Raw genomic sequence first — 17,204 nt, 5'->3', positions numbered from 1 at the left:
AGAGAAGGAGCAAACGATTATTCGAAACATTCCCTCTCTCTCCCTCACCCTCTCTCTCCTCTTCCGCTCTCTGGCTGCGACCCGAAGATCTTTTCGAGAGTCTTGTACAGTGCGTTATCTTATCGAAGCGGCCGTTTTAAGATATTTTTCTCCCTATTCTTCCATCTTTTTTTTCACTCGACGGATCCTTTGTTCTAGTCAAGTTGGCTTCTATTGTTGTCCCTCTCGTCTTTTCAGGATGTGACGACAATGGGGGGGGGGGGGGGGGGGGGGGGGTTTAGCAGACGAGTGGAAGACTCACCATTGCTGTAGTATTGTTTTCAATTTCACTCGACGCTCCTCCGTCTCCTGTGGAGCACTTTTTCTGGGGGAAACGTTTCTTCTTCGATGCGTTTTTTTTTTTCATTCATCAATCAACCGTTTTCTTATTAAGATGTGTGTGTCCATTTGGATAATATATATATATATATATATATATATATATATATATATATATATATATATGTATATATATATATATATATATATAATATATATATAATTATATATATATTTGCGATGCGTTTCGTTGTTTCTTCATAACATTTTCAAGCCTAAAAGAGGCATTACAGTATTTTAATAGTAGTTAAAAGATTATGTAATTATTGGCTGACAAAGCCGAGTAAAAGTGGCAACAATAAGGAAATGGTTAAAATCTTTAAAATAAATTGCAACAGCATACTAAAAAATAAAATAGTTAAGATCTTTAAAATAGTTACAACCGTATAATAAAAACAAAATGGTGGGAAAGATAAAGATGGAAAGTTTACACTACAAATGAATGACTGAATGATTTATATTAAAAGCAAGATGTAAGATGAATTGTCAAGGTTAAGATCTGCTTTCCTTAAAAATATCTCTATCGAGATTCTCAATAACGACTCTTCTCTAAAAGTACCAAGCACACTGAAATTTTCCAATCTTCTACCTGTATTACATTCCTCTATGTGCTGTAAAATCGGTGATCTGGTTGGCTTGGCCAGCAAGCAACCAGTACGAGGAGAAATGCCATAATGTTCGGAAGATCTTGTCCGGACCGACCGTTTTGACTGGCCAACATAGGTGACGCTACAGGCGTCACACTTGTAAATATAGGTGATGCCAGACAAAAGGTCTGAAGGTAGTTTATCCTTATGGTTTAACAACGCTTGGTTAGTATGGTTGTTGGTAAATATTTACTTGGGGTTAATGTAGGGAAAGCTATGTTAAACATATTTCTTAGTTCTCTTGAAACGTACTTAGAACAAGGATCACTTATATATGGAAATTTAAAATACATAGTTAGTTTATCAACCCTTGGTATATCTATTTTGCTATTCATACTAAGAGAAATATTTAGGAGCTTTTTTATTTCTTTATATATTATGTTATTGGGATAGCCACTAATTTTGAAATAGTTTAACAGAAACTTTATTTCTGAGTCAAATGCCTGCCAGGAGCTGCAAAGAGAATATGCTCTATGTATTAAAGTCTTAATGTTATTTCTTTTTAAGTTAAAGAAAGTAGCTCTTTGGAAATTCATTCCAAGACCGGTAAAAGTAGACTTTCTAAAAAAGCTAAAACTTAAGAGCGACTTATTGTTTGCGGTAGTTTTTGTAATGCTTACATCTGAAAAGTTAAGAATATTATTTTCTTCATGTTCCACGGTAAACTGAATACATGGGTGTTTACTATTAAAGGAATCATGGAACCGCTGTACGTGACTTAAATGCCTGAAAACCAAAATTATGTCGTCAACATACCTGTGATAAACGATTGGTTTAGTCTAGGGGACAATCACCAAGCCATCGTTTTTCATGAAAACAAAGAAATATGTTGGCCATTGGGGATGAAAGTGGAGATCCCATGGCGAAACCCTCAAATTGTTTGTAGTGCAAATTATTGAATAAAAAGTGATTATCGTTTATGCATAAGTTGAGAAGCGTTTTAAAAGCATTTCTTGAAGTATTCAGCCGAGTTGGGATTGGTTACCAACTGGGAGTTGGACAAAAGGGATTGAGCTTAGCACGTAAGACTGGAATTAGCAAACCTTCTGACACAAAACAGGAAAAAATGATAATAAAAATACACTAAGATTAAAAAGAGCACAACGCGTCAGACCGGTAAACAATAAAAATGTTTGTTTGTATGGTATTTTTTACGTTGCATGCAACCAGTGGTTATTCAAAAGCGGAACCTGCGGCTTTACGTGACTTCCGTACCACGTCGAGAGTGAATTTCTATCACCAGAAATACACATATCTCACACCTCAATGGAATACCCGAGAATCGAACTCGCGGCCACCGAGGTGGCAGGTCAAAACCACACCGATTACGCCACTGAGGACGCATGAACGTGCGCTAATTTGGCAACAACAAGCGTTTATCGTGCCATAACAAAAAGTGGCCGAAATGAATGAGAGACTCTATCGAATTCCACGGGTACGAAAAAGAAACATTAATGAACCGGTCCTAATGGAAACATACCTCCCAGCTTCATATTAAGCCCATGCAAGCAATTCCAATGATAAGCGATTCTGCGAGATAGCCGAGCGGCAATTCTGAATTCAATCTCGACTTGATTTCATACGAGGTATTTCCTCATCACTTCTCTGTTTACCAAACACCTCTGTTCACTCTTGTATACATACACATAACCGCTGTGATAACATCACACATACAGACATGCAGGGAGTAGAGAGGGGAGGAAAATTTGTTAAAAACTGAGTTCTCTCTCTCTCTTTCAGTAACGGAGGAGCTTGGAAATTAGTTTTTTTTTTCTTCAAAATGAAGTTTCACCAGAATACGCAGTAATTTGCTGTTAAATATTTATCGCAATATAAATGATTTTGATCACAGAGCCCCATGATAAAAACATTCATCGACAATATTCAAGTTAAATATTTATCGTTATGTACGTGATTTGCATCATAAATCCCCAAGAAAAATACACTAATCAACAATATTCGAGTTGTCGGCATATCGGTTCCAGAAGGGGTTAAATAATAAAATTAACGACACTTTTCTACACTGAATCATTTCTGACTTTTATAATAAGAAACTTGCTTAATCTGGTCTCCCTCCTCAAGTAAAATATCTCTCTGTAATGATCATATTCTGGAGACTAATATTTATTACACGTTTCAGATATCTTAATGGTCCTCCTACTCATTCATTTACCTAGTTAACGTATTATAAAGGTTGTGTATTACACTGTTCTTCTCATGTTTACAATATTAGAGGGAGCATGCCCCAAGTATGACTTTCACACTGTTCAGAATGGCATAATATATAATCCTTTATTTTTCCTGGGATCTCAAAGGAGTGAAAATGAGGGAGTACACTGGACTCATACGAAGAGAGTCGTTTGCCACCCCATCCCTTGCCTACCATGGTATCTAAAGCCCTTTCAAGGTGCGGCTCCACTAAGACGTACACTATATTTGCACTCATAACTTTTTGTATTTCCTATGTAGCGATGTCCACGTTATTTTGATTGCTAACCCTGTGATTAATGTCTACATTATATTATATACTAGGTTGATATCTATATCTTTGTTATTATTGGACCTGGGTTCGTTTCCAAGGACCGGACATCACAATTTCATCTTCGAATTTCTTTGAATTTGGATCATCAGGCTTTGTACTGACAAGCGTATCCAAAAAAAGAGCACAGACTTCTGGAAGTTAAGAGGGCATTGTGGCTACTACAATTGCATATGTATCTGGTAAAAAAGTGACCAGTAGATTCTACATACATACACACACATACATATATATATATATATATATATTATATATATATATATATATATATATACGTATATATATATATATATATATATATATATATATATGACTAACTACTACTACTACTACAGTGCCTGCTTCCATACGTATAAACTTCCATGGTGACACTTTTCAATGTCCAACATTCTCCGGGTATATTCGAGTCTGAAGTGTACTACACAGTACGCTTCTTTGTGACCAATTCCAGACTGTCACACAGATTCGGATTATTGCGCAGTCGATATCACCTTTCAGTCTGTTCCGAGAGACGCGATTCGAAGGTTTGAATCGATTTACGTTGTCGATGGGAATATTTTCTTAAGAAAGTTCGATATCTGACGAACTCAAGATTTACCTCATTGATTACACTATTTAGTCAAAAAGAACAAAAAATATGTAAGTTTCATTGATTGTTGTTTATTATACTGTTTATTAAACTTCCTCGCCCTAACTTCGTATTAATTAATCTGAATGTGGGGAAGTTCATTTTCAAATAAATAGACTTGACTTAAACCCATACGAATGAACTGATTTTGATCTCTTGATATTTATATGCGATTAAAGTTTTGGGTATTGGAAAAATACCACGTTAAATTTCTATCAGAATTAACCTTGGATATAAATTGCATATTGGCAAAGAAAAAGTAAAGAATTTTAGATATACCGTGTCCAAAATCGGAAGAAATTATCCACTACGGATTGGTGTGAAATGAACAATAATTATTATATTGGAATTCAGAGGGTAAAGATTGAAAATGATAGTTAGCTACGATTGTCTTAAGTATATCTTAGTTTAATCAGACCACTGACCTGATTAACTTGGCTATGGATGCCTTAAGTTGAGTATATCTTAGTTTAACCAGACCACTGAGCTGGTGAACAGCTTTCCTAGGGCTTGCCCAAAGCATTATTTTAATTTTCGTGGCTAGAAACCAATTTGGTTACTTAGCAACAGGACCTACAGCTCATTGTGGGATCCGAACCACATCATTAAGAGAAACGAATTTCTAATCACCAGAAATAGATTCCTATATGGCTCCACGTTGTATGAATGTCATAGAACTGATGGTAAGTTTGAAAAGAGAGACGCAAAATAATAATGTTAATAAAAAAAACCAAAGAAGTCAAGGCTGGTCGCTTGTTTGTTTGTTTGTATGGTGGCTTTACGTTGCATGGCACCAGTGCTTATTCAGCAACGGGACCAACGGCTTTACGTGACTTCCGAACCACGTCAAGACTGAACTTCTATCACCAGAAATATAAATCTCTGACTGTATGGAATCACCGAGACTTGAACTCGCGGCCACCAAGGTGGCAGGCCAAAACCATACAGACCACGCCACTGAGGCGCTATCAAGGCTGGTCGCAAGCATCAAATCAAGATAAATGCAATGCAAATGAGCCTTCAGCGCGCTAAACAAGCATCGGAGCTGCTAAATTAATGGAAATAACAGATGTTTTAGAAGGCATATTTTGATTGAAAGTACGACTGAAAGAATGTACGATTAACTCCATCAAGCAGTAACGTAAAAGGTGTGCGTGCAACTCGGTTTGCAGGAGATATTTTCGGCGCGGGACACTCGGGTAGGAAGCGTTCAAAAATGATCTTGTTGGCCATTTTGCCTTCAAATATAAAATTGTTCTTTGGGCAATTTCGTATATACAGCCTGGTGATGATCTAGCCTTATTCTGCGTCTTGCTTAACCCACCGTAGGGAGTAGCACCTTTAATGCATTTCACGGGGTGCACTGTAGGCATTGCTAAACGTTATTTGCAGCGTCCCTTCGACCCCTAGCTGCAACCCCCTTTCATTCCTTTTACTGTACCTCCATTCAAATTATCTTTCTTCCGTCTTACTATCCACCCTCTCCTGCGAGATTTCCCTCCTATTACACCTTTCAAACCTACCTACCTACTCTCAATTTCCTATCCAGCGCTGAATGACCTTATAGGTCACAGCGCTTGGTCTTTGCCCTAAACTCTATATTGCACCCCATTCCGCATCGCTTTCAAATTCTGAGTAATGACACTGGGAGAACACAAAAGAATTTTTTTGGTAAACTAGGGATACTAATATCTGAAAGAAAACGCATTGGAATAAAATTCTTTTTAATCGCTTCGGTAAAAAAAGGGGGAAAAAATATTGCCAAATACCACCTGAGGAAACGCGTCTATGCAGAGAGAGAGAATCTTCTTCTGCCAATCGCTGAGTAGAATTGGTCGCGCAAATGCTATTTCCTATAAATGGATCAGGGGACGTATGCAAACCAGCCTCATGGAATAAAGGCGACGAAGTTATATGGTTTGCCTTAATTTCCGTCATTCTTGTGAAAGTCTTTCTGTCTGTCGAATATTGGATGGTGGGAGTTGAAAGCTTTTGTCCCTGTATCGGAAGGCATCGTCTCTGTTCTTTTATGAAAATTTATATAGCGTATATATACATATATACATACATACATATACGAATATATATGTATCAATCTCACTACACTATAATGAACATTATGTCTGTCCTTCAATCACAGCCAAACGGCTGGTCCGATGGGCATGAAACTTGGCACGGTTATAGTGGGGACCCCCAAGATGGTTTGTAATGGGGCTTCGTCCCTTCTCACCATCACCCCCTTTGGAGGGGGTGGAGGTGGGAGGGGATTCCCTGAAACGGGGCAGGTTATGCCCGTAGACTTAGTTATTGTGCGAATTTGTCATACATAATAGTTAAAAAAAAAAAAAAAAAAAAAAAAAAAACACTAGCGAGACACTAGCGGCGAGTCACTCATATGAAGCAGCAGAAGAATATGCTTTTAGTACGAATTGGTAAATTGCTAGTATATATAAATACACAGATATATGATATATATAAACACACAAACATACACACACACATGTATATGTTTGTGGATGTTGTGTCTGTGTGTACCCATATAATTGGGAGTGTGTATCTGAGAGAATTCATGTGCAAGTGTCTGTGTGTGTGTACCCATGTATAAATGTGTAAAATGGCCGTTGCAACAAAGACAGAGACAGCAGCAGCACTCCATCCACAAGGACGCAATCAAGTTAAGAGTAATAGCTCAAGAAAAATTCAACATAGTTGTCAGATTTCTAACAGTAAAGGAATGTCAGTGCAATGCGGTACTTCAGTTCGTCTGCATTCATGCAGAGAGAGAGAGAGAGGAAGAGAGAGAGAGAGAGAGAGTTAATACAGCATATTTCCTGTACCAACCAGACTGTTTAAATGTGATTTGGATTTGTATTATCCAATATCCAAGTATCTCAGACTTACAAATCACGAAGGTTTGAAGTTATTGGATATTCTGCTCAAGACGACTATACTTATACCTATTTAATATTTTATTCAGGAACGAAATTTCCTTACTTTTATTAAAGTTGCCGAACTCTTTGAGTGAATTCCTGCAGCAATCCAGTCTCTTGATCTCTCAACTGTATTCTTTGTATTATAATTCTTTGTAACGATGTCATGTCCAATTATATTGTCCAACGGTTCCAGCATTTGCCTTTAATAGGTTTTATCATGATCTTATCCTTTTTCATTTACACAAATTCATCCAGAGAGAGAGAGAGAGAGAGAGAGAGGAGAGAGAGAGAGTTTGAGGACCTTCAAAATTTGTTGCATCTTAACGATTGAGTAAATGTGCAGTTATTTATATATATATATATATATATATATATATATATATATATATATATATATATAGATAATTCGGATTCGGAATTGTGGGCGATTTCTTTTTAGATTAGATCAGATTTTTGGCACATAGCCAAGCGCCGGAGCTGTGGGGCCATTCAGGTGTATACATCTTTGAGAAAAAAAAAAAAAACACTATCGCACATACAAACATGTCTAAAAGGCACTGGACAAAATTTGTAATAAGTGGAAATCAGGTCAATAACGAGTGACGTGAACAAGATTGGAATGCGAAAAAAGCAGTAAAGGTGTCAATTGTTTATAAAAGCTTACAAACATTGGAACAGACTAGACAAGCTTATGCATCATAATATTACCGGCCGCATTGGTGAGATTGCGAGCGCGCAAATGACCTGGATTAATTCGGAAGCACATGACTGTGACGTCAGTGCGTTAAATAGGACGTGTACAGGGGAAATGGAAACGCACAGAGTAGAGACTAGCGTGCTTGCACTCGTGTTCAGCAGCGTGTGTGTGTCCATACTGCGTTAGAACAATGTGATATAATCTCTAGTATGGGAATTAATGGGGCAGATTAGATGACAAACTGTCGTAGTGGTCACAAGAGACTTTGGAGATCCGAGGAGGCGCTAAGAGCCATCGAAAAAGGAAAAGAACATTCAGAACAGTGACACTTATTTTAGAAGATTGAGAAGGGAAGTGTAGTGCGACACTCTATATTATTGACGAACTCTAACATTTCACTGTCTGATAATTATGGTCTCTTTATTTCACATGGATTCTGTTGTTGCTATAAAAATGAATTCTCTAGACTTTTAAATGACGTGTATTGATAGAAACTCATGTAGTGGGCTGAGAAGTGAGGTTAAAGGAGATGATTATAAACATGATGCTTTCGTGGAAGGGTAATAGTGATTTGATGATTTTCTTTGGATTTTCTATAGTTCATTTTATTCCATTTTTATGTTAGCTATTTGGGAAATAAATATTACAGTTTTGTATATCGGTGGTTTGAATTCACCTAAGATTTAATGATTAATTTCGGCTAGGTAAAGGGAGGACAGGTGATGGGAACAAAACCAAGGTGAGTTTGGCTATCAGTTCTCTCCTTTTAGTTAAATGGGGTCTTTTACCCCTTAACACATGCACACAACCAATCTAACATGCAATTCATTCATTCATAAGAGTCAAACAAGAAACATAAAACAACCAAGAGAATAAAATTATATTTCATATAAAAGATTACTATTTCTTAAAAATGTCACAACTTGCTGAGCCTGAGCACCTAAAATACCGGCAAGAGTCTTACTTGCCAGCAAACAAGCTATACGTTCATTTTCAAAATGAAGGCACTCCACAAAAATATGCCCAACAGTCAAATCCACAAGGACAGGTGGAACAGCGAGGAACCAGCCTATCCGCTCCATCCATCATTAGATACCCGTGAGTATATTTAGTGTGGCCAATACGCAATCTAGCTCAGACTATCTCGGACCTTCTATCCATCCGGCTATGAGGCCATGGATTAATAGAAGGCCTAATCAACTTTAATTTAAGATTATTATCTGAAGTAGACCATAGAGCCTGCCACTGGTCTCTACAATAAAATCGAATCCCCTCCTTCTTTACCTTCAGCTTTTCCCATTTCTATATGGGGTCGCTGTTTCTAGTCAGCCTTCTTCTCCATATTCCTCTGTTCTGCACATCTTGTTCTCTTAGACCCTTTTCCTTCATGTCATTCAACAATTTATCTTTCCACCTGAACTTTCGCCTTCCCCTCCCTCTTCTGCCTTTCACCTCCGTATTCATAACCCTCTTACATACGTGTTCATCATCTCTCCCCATGACATGACCAAACCATTTGAGTCTTCTTTCGTGAGCTATCTTTTTGAAACCTCTAATACTTTGATTGTCCCCCTGATCAATTCATTCCTGATCTTATCTCTTTTTGTGACACCGCACATCCACCTCAGCATTCTCATCTCTTGCACTTCCATTCTTCTTTCATCTACAATAAAATCGAATGGTACTTTTAAAATCACAAACAGGGACGCCCATGTTGGCAATGTGCCTAAGCCTGGTAGCCTTAGCTGCAACGTCAGCTGACTCATTCCCAACAATTCCAACATGGGACGGAGCCCAAGAAAACCTAACGGAAAAAACTCTTATCTTAATTAAAAGATAAATCCAATCTTGTACCTCTTGCACTAAAAGGTGGCAAGCTACCAGGCTTCTATGAGAGGATAAAACACTCAAAGAGTCTGTAAAAAGGAAAAACCTTGTTAGTACAAGAACAATAAAAAATATATTTTATGCGATTTACATCACATATCAATTTGCAAAATGTCGAGCGCCTTCCCTATTTTGCAGTCTATTAAGACGATTAATTTTTAGACGAAAAATAAAATGCTGGCGTTTTAGAAGATATAGTCAAGCAAGAGAAGAGGGTTGACGGATATCATATACTACGACAAAATTAGAGACTCAGGTCATTGTCTGGAATCAATACCTTTGTGGCAAAGTTTTCCTGTATATATGAAAATATATTAATTCCGAGGTAGAGAGAATTAGATATTAAAGGACATTTGCAGCTTAAATGCGTATATATGAATCACGGTGAAGTGATAAGACGCATAATATGGCTACGTGAGACATAAGCACTACAAAGTCATCAAGGTCGAGGTGGGTTGATGCCGACTCCAACGAATGCCTCAGCGCGACAGGGATTTGTTGGTGAGAGGCTGCGTTAACTTATACCTCTCGTGATAATCTTGTGGTTTAAAGCGCTTCACTGTACGTCATGAATACTTGGTTCCGTGGTTCGAGTCCATGAGCCAATGAATTTCTTATCAACTAAAAAAATTCCCCTTCTGTTAACATATAGATATATGAAAATATATTAATTCCGAGGTAGAGCGAATTAAATATTAAAGGACATTTGTAGCTTGATGCGTATATATGAATCAAAGTGATGTGATATGCTCAATTTTTCTTTTTTTACTTAATCATCGTTATTATCAATTTCTATCAGAATTTAGTCATACGGGTAAACTTGGAAACAAGGCATATGCTTTGAAGAGCGCTCACAGTTTTCCTGCCGACCTGCAACAGTTCATTTTGGGACGGTTAAGCTTCTCAAGCCACGAAAAAATTGAGGGTTATTCTCTTTACCTACCGCCTTCAAAGATTGGCAGCTCGATCCATCTCCAAGCTTCTTAAACTCTTCTTTCCAATATAAGGGCTTCTTGCGCCACAGAGCTGGATACTGGATACTGGATCGTACCCTTAGGTGCAGAAGGATGGACCACCGACATTGTCTGAAACAAAAAAAAGAACGCAGTTATAGGAGATAATTTGTATAAATGCCATTTAATCTAACTACGACAATCACAGACATGTGGATACAACACCGGTTCAGCTTTCCCTTTTAACTTACTAGCTGACCAACCCGGCGCAGCTCAGGAAAACTCTGAATGACAGCCGATCATTTAGCTTAGAAAGGAAGTAACACGTCCCTCTAAACCTAAACAAATCCCGCACTAAACCTAAACACAGCCCCACTAAACTTGAAATCATCATCCACAAACCCCACTAAACCAACACACACACACACACACACCACTCACTAAACCTAAATGCACCACAACTAAACCTAAACACACCGCCAGCTCAACCTACGCACACACTCACTAAACCTAATCACCCCCTATATAGAAACACACCCTCTCTAAAGCTAAACACATGCACCGCTACACCAAAAGACAACTCCACTAAACTTAAATGCATCCACCACTAAAACTAAACACCCCTGCAACCGAATCTAAACATCCTCAATAACACAAAACGTCCCTCCCACTAAACCTATATGCACCCCCAGTAAACGCAAACACACCCCAAACTAAGCCTAAACACACACTGCCAACTAAACTTAAATATACCACTCATTACACCTAAAAGCACTCTCTATACCTAAACTCACCCAAACTAAACATAAACACACACCACCACTAAACCTAAACCTACCCCCACCTTGACCTAAATGCAACCCTAAACACACACCCCCTGCTAAAACCAGACACGTCCCCCACCAAACCTAAACACACCCCAACTAAATCTAAACACACCCCCTCTTATATCTAAATATATCCCCACTAAACCTACACGCACATCCCCCGCTAAACCTAAACACACACCCCACTAAACCTGCACACAATCCCACTAAGCCCAAACACAGCCCTGCTAAACACATCGCCACTAAACCATAAACACATCACAACTAAACCTAAACATATCCCGGCTAAAACTAAACACACCCCAATAAACCTAAACACACACATATCCTCCTAAGCATAAACACACCCCACTAAACCTAATTAGTAATCACGGGAAAGAAAAGCATTTCCAATAATATATTCTTATGTCTCAAGTATATGAAATTAAATCATAAAAGAAAGGGAAGGGGGAAGGCGAAGATGGTAGGGGGCAGGAGTTGGGGGTTGCTGGAAGGTGGAAGGTGGAATTGGGGAGGTGTACAGGTTTGAAACCTACGCTGACATTTCCTGGGGTCAAATGAGGGCCGCGTGCAAAATTTCGTCTGGATAGGTCAATCGAATCGGATTTCTAATGATACACAGTAGAAAATTATATATTTCTCAAAAAGCCTCAAAAGTAGTTTTTTTTTTTTTTTTTTAGTCTAACATCCTTTCTTTCTATTCTAAGTTTTAAAGAGAATGATTAAGTAAGGACGACAATAGGAAAGTACTTTTGATTTATTGACAATAGGAAAGTACTTTTGATTTATTTGCAATAAAACTGTTCTAAATGAAAGGATAAAACTATAGGCCAAGATGCTTTTCCTGGTTGTTACCACTCTTTAATACTATTTTTTACCTTGCATGTTGTTTCGTTAACTTTCAATTGACAGAAATTAATTTGGTATATTCGGAATTAAAGATGTATATAGAATAAGGCTAAACAATACGGCGTCTTACCAAATGAGTAATTTGAAACATATGTGTTGCTTAGCCTACCAAACTATATTTATTTATTTATATATTTTGGTCATCAACAATCTGAGACATGTTTGATGAAAACATAAATCAAACCATTGTTTGTTACACATGCAAGAAATGCAACTAATTTCTTACTTCGAATCGAATCGCTGTTGTTTCCTGAAGGTTTACTTTCGTCGTCCTGAAATGCACTAAATGGCCTACGTATTGAAAAGGATTCTTAATAACCGACGAAATACAACGAGTTTCCTAATGCACACAATAACATGTTGAAAGGACGAGACCTGTTCATAACCTATAGGCTTCTAGGCCTACTTGACACTTAACATTTTTTAAATAACGATCCCTGTTGTTACAACCTATAGGCTTCTAGGCCTACTTGACACTTAACATTTTTTAAATAACGATCCCTGTTGTTACAACCTATAGGCTTCTAGGCCTACTTGACACTTAGCATTTTTTAAATAACGATCCCTGTTGTTACAACCTATAGGCTTCTAGGCCTACTTGACACTTAGCATTTTAAAAAAGATCCCTGTTGTCACAACCTGTAGGATTTTAGGCCTACTTGACACAATTAAAAAAAAAAAAACGATCACTGTTGTCACAACCTGTAGGCTTATTGGCCTACTTGACACCAATTTTAAAAAAATATCCCTGTTGTCACAACGTATAGGCTTCTAGGCCTACTTGACACTTAGCATTTTAAAAAACGATCCCTGTTGTCACAACCTTAAGGCTTCTAGGCCTACTTGACGCTTAAAATTTTAAATAATGATCCCTGTTGTCACAACCTAAGGGCTTCTAGGCCTACTTGACGCTTAAAATTTTAAATAATGATCCCTGTTGTCACAACCTAAGGGCTTCTAGGCCTACTTGACGCTTAAAATTTTAAATAATGATCCCTGTTGTCACAACCTAAGGGCTTCTAGGCCTACTTGACACTTACCATTTTAAATAACGATCCCTGCTGTCACAACCTAAAAGCTTATAGGCCTACTCGACACTTAGCATATTAAATAATGACCCCTGTTGTCACAACCTAAGGGCTTATAGGCCTACTTGACACTTATTCTAAATAACGATCAAGATAGTTTATAGTTTAAATTATGTAGGCACATATACGATACCACTTACCTCTGGTAGGCACTTCAGAGGCAGTGCCACCTAGGCAGACCTACCCCTACCTGATATTGCAAAGGGCGCCGTGCCCTTACCTGCACGGTGGGGGTGAAGGGTTATCGTCCCCCTGGGCGTTCCTTAGTCTGCCATGACTCCCTCCATCTACACTTTAATCTGTCTAGTTATAAAATGATGTGTAAATCCAATTCATTACGCTTTCCTCATCTGTGTAATGTTATTCCATTATTTCCAGGGAGAATTCGTGTTCCTATTACTGTAATTATAAATTACACGACGCATTTTGTAGAGAAATAACGAAAGAAATAGCACAGAGGTCTGTGAAGACGCCGGCCACCACAAGGATCTGGTGGCTGCTGTTAAGCGGCGACGCTCTGGTGGCCAAACACCACATTACATAGTACTATTGAAAAGTCTCCCGTTATCACTGATGATACTGTGAAAATGATACTCGAAATCAGAGCCAGAGGCGTCATTTTTGGGGGGCAAGTCACTGATCCCGCCCCCCCAAGACTTGGTTTGACTCCCCAGCCTTTGAAATAATAATAATAACAGTAAAATTAACTCCAAGGTGAATCTTATATGACTTCAAATTGCTCCGAAATGCGCACAAATTTCAAAAACATTTCTCACGGGGCTTGCTTAGCCCCCCTACCCCCAGCTGATGGACCTCACTTTGCTCACCACCCCACCCATACCATAAGTTGTAACACCCCCCCCCCCACTCCTCCAACCAACAGCAGAAAAGACAAAAGCGTATTTTAAAACCCGTCAAAAAAAGTTCTGAAACTGAAATCATGAGACTAGGCATTTGAATGTTTAGCTTGATCAGGCTAACGTGTGCTAGCCTTCTTCTTATTACATAATAACAGTAAATAAGTAACTTTTCTACGATGTTTTATACATGAATTACAAATGGTTCCCGTAAAATGCAGCCCGACTCGAGTTCCGTAACGTTTTCCCCCCGAAACTTTAAGGAGCTAATGTTGTATTATGGCGGACACCCTCCCTCCCCACCCAGTGTACTACTATACGCATATTTCACTTTCATGGCGTGATTTCTCCATTTTCATGAAGCAGGCAATAAATAAGGAAGGTTATTAATGAGATCAGTGTGGAGAAAGACAATGACAAAATGAAACACGCGGATTTGGAAGTTCATGAGTTCTGGGTGTCTTTTTTTTTTCTTCTTTTTTCGTTTACGACATATTGACTTATGCAAAGAGAAATTATGAATAAAAAGACGTATTAGAAACATGCATTTTAAGAACCTTGCCCATATTCGTACATGCTGTACGATTTGTAAGTAGTTTACTCGTTTGCCCTGTTATACATTCAAGGGAATCAACGGTCCGCTTCTGCGAGGGAATAATAACCAGTGAAGGCAGGATATCATTACAAAATATGCTGTACAAATTGTAGATAGACTACAAACTCACTCAACTCACCTCATCGCCATTGAAGCCGGTCATGGCAGAAATCAGGTTTGATAATCGGAGCACATTTTGATCATAAATATACAGCAGTCCATTACAAAACGAAAGTAACGGCTTATAAAATCAACTGTCGAATTATCATAAGTCTAGGAGGCTGTTTAATTTGTTCGTGACATCATGACTAATGTGCAGATTGGGTCCCGTCCAAATTGTTATGGAGTTTAGATGTTAGTCTTATTTTCTTACATTTTTCGTTAAATATTCTCCGGAGTTTACTTTCCACAATGTTGTTTGCTTTGTATATGATGACTTTTCGTTTGCCCTTCAAAGTTATCTCACTCGCATAAAGTAGGTATGAACCTTTCTAGTTTCTACTTCGAATGCTATAGGATGACTGAGGTTACGAGGTATGACGTATGAGTTGGAGAAGTTGGAACTTCAAACCGTCCTACAGGTTTGAGGGCGAGTTGGCCCCGCCCACAAAACTCAGACAACCACCCTACATGTTTTTCTTACATTTTAGCACTAAAATGACGCCATGTAGATGTTTCAAACATAATTATTAAGTAACATTGGAGTGGCCGCAAGTTGGTGCATTACCAAAGCCTTTATATTCCCACTGCCCGCCTCTATTCCCGGTCGTCCGTATACGTTAAACAGCATTAATTGCTCCTGCTTAGTTTTCGTATCATTGTAGCTAAGTCGTATCTGTAGCAATTCAAAAGGACATATTTATTGTTTACTGCTTTTTCATTATTGTTATTCTGCATAACCCGTGTCTTACATAGAAATAAGTAACGCGGTAGGAATTCAAAGTCAGTTTGCGTACATTCGAATGAAGTGTAATTAAGCCTTCAGCGGTGTTGCCATGACAGACTGATTCTTGAACACAATACCCCGATGACATCAACTAACACCGACATCTGTGTCAGACAAGTCGCCTTCAGTGGTCTGATAGATTCAATTTTATATTGTTGAATTCTTTGCTTCCGTATTACTTCATCCTACTTATTTTCATTAAGTGTATTTATTCAGCGAAGAATCAGAATCGGTTAACAAATCTTACCTCCTATCGACAAAACAGATAGACAGTAAAAGGGGTTGAATGGTGTAACAAGAAAAACTCGCTGTAGTACTGATAAACAATTGTTAGGGAGGATGGAAAGCCAGATGGAAGAAAGCATAAGAACGGAGGTACAGTAAAAGGATTGAAAAACGTTGCAGCTATGGGCAGGGTCCCGAAGGGACGATGCAAAGACCAGAGGTGAACTAACGGTGCTATATAAATTCCTTTTACGGGCCATTTTTTTCGAGTTCAATCCTGTTCTGTAAGTATCCAGAGAGCAATCACACAGTAACCCAATTGACTGGTACTAATTTCTCGTCGGGGAATTAATATGATATATAAATATGCTCTTCTAAGGGCACGCCGTAATCAAAATTATGCCACCGGTCTAACGAATGCGTGACAGTTGAAACCCTGAAACCGTAGGGGGTTAGTGCCCCCAGTGTACCTCTCATGGGGCACTGTAGCCATTACTTAGAGTTCTTGGCAGCGTCCCTTCGGTTCATAGCTGCAACCCATTTCATTATTTTTACTGTACCGCCACTCACATTCTCTCTCCCATCTTGCTATAGACCTACACCTCTCCAAACACCTGTTTCATAGTGCAACTGCTTTGAGGTTTTCCTCCTGTTACACCTTTCACTGTCAATTTCCCTTTCAGTGCAGAATGACCTGACCTCATAGGTCCCAGTGCTTGACCATTGGCCTAAATTCTATATTCCATGCCTTTAAAAGGTCCTAGCTGTTTTCGCTAATCCTTGAAAGGTTATACTGTTAGTTCCTGCATTATTATAGCCTACGGTTTTCTGTCTATGAAATAATGAATTACATACACAAGCTTTCTTAGTACTATTTATTTTTAAAAGCAATAATTGGCATAAAGGATATTGGATTATATGTTCGTGCGTTATTCCCAGTTATTATTATTATTATTATTATTATTATTATTATTATTATTATTATTATTATTATTATTATTATTATTATTATCAAAAAACAAGTCTAAAACACTTTCGGTTGAAAATAAAAACTTCCTCAGTATACAATGAGCTTGTCAGAAACACCCCCCCCGG

At 38.2% G+C, this 17,204-nt stretch overlaps 1 long non-coding RNA gene across 1 annotated transcript in view; it reads right to left on the bottom strand.

The window, feature by feature from the left end:
- The window catches only part of LOC135224969 (uncharacterized), a 24,320-nt gene extending 8,850 nt beyond the window's left edge, over nucleotides 1-15,470 (bottom strand). The window contains exons 1-2 of the long non-coding RNA XR_010316851.1: nucleotides 15,078-15,470; nucleotides 10,653-10,794 (exon numbers count right to left, since the gene is read on the bottom strand). This is a non-coding gene — a long non-coding RNA (uncharacterized LOC135224969). The remainder of the gene's footprint in view (nucleotides 1-10,652; nucleotides 10,795-15,077) is intronic.
- Nucleotides 15,471-17,204: the final 1,734 nt, after the last annotated feature.

This window comes from Macrobrachium nipponense, chromosome 12 (assembly GCF_015104395.2).
Source record: "Macrobrachium nipponense isolate FS-2020 chromosome 12, ASM1510439v2, whole genome shotgun sequence".
NCBI classification, from domain to species: domain Eukaryota; kingdom Metazoa; phylum Arthropoda; class Malacostraca; order Decapoda; family Palaemonidae; genus Macrobrachium; species Macrobrachium nipponense.
This window is presented reverse-complemented; position numbering and strand designations above follow the sequence as displayed.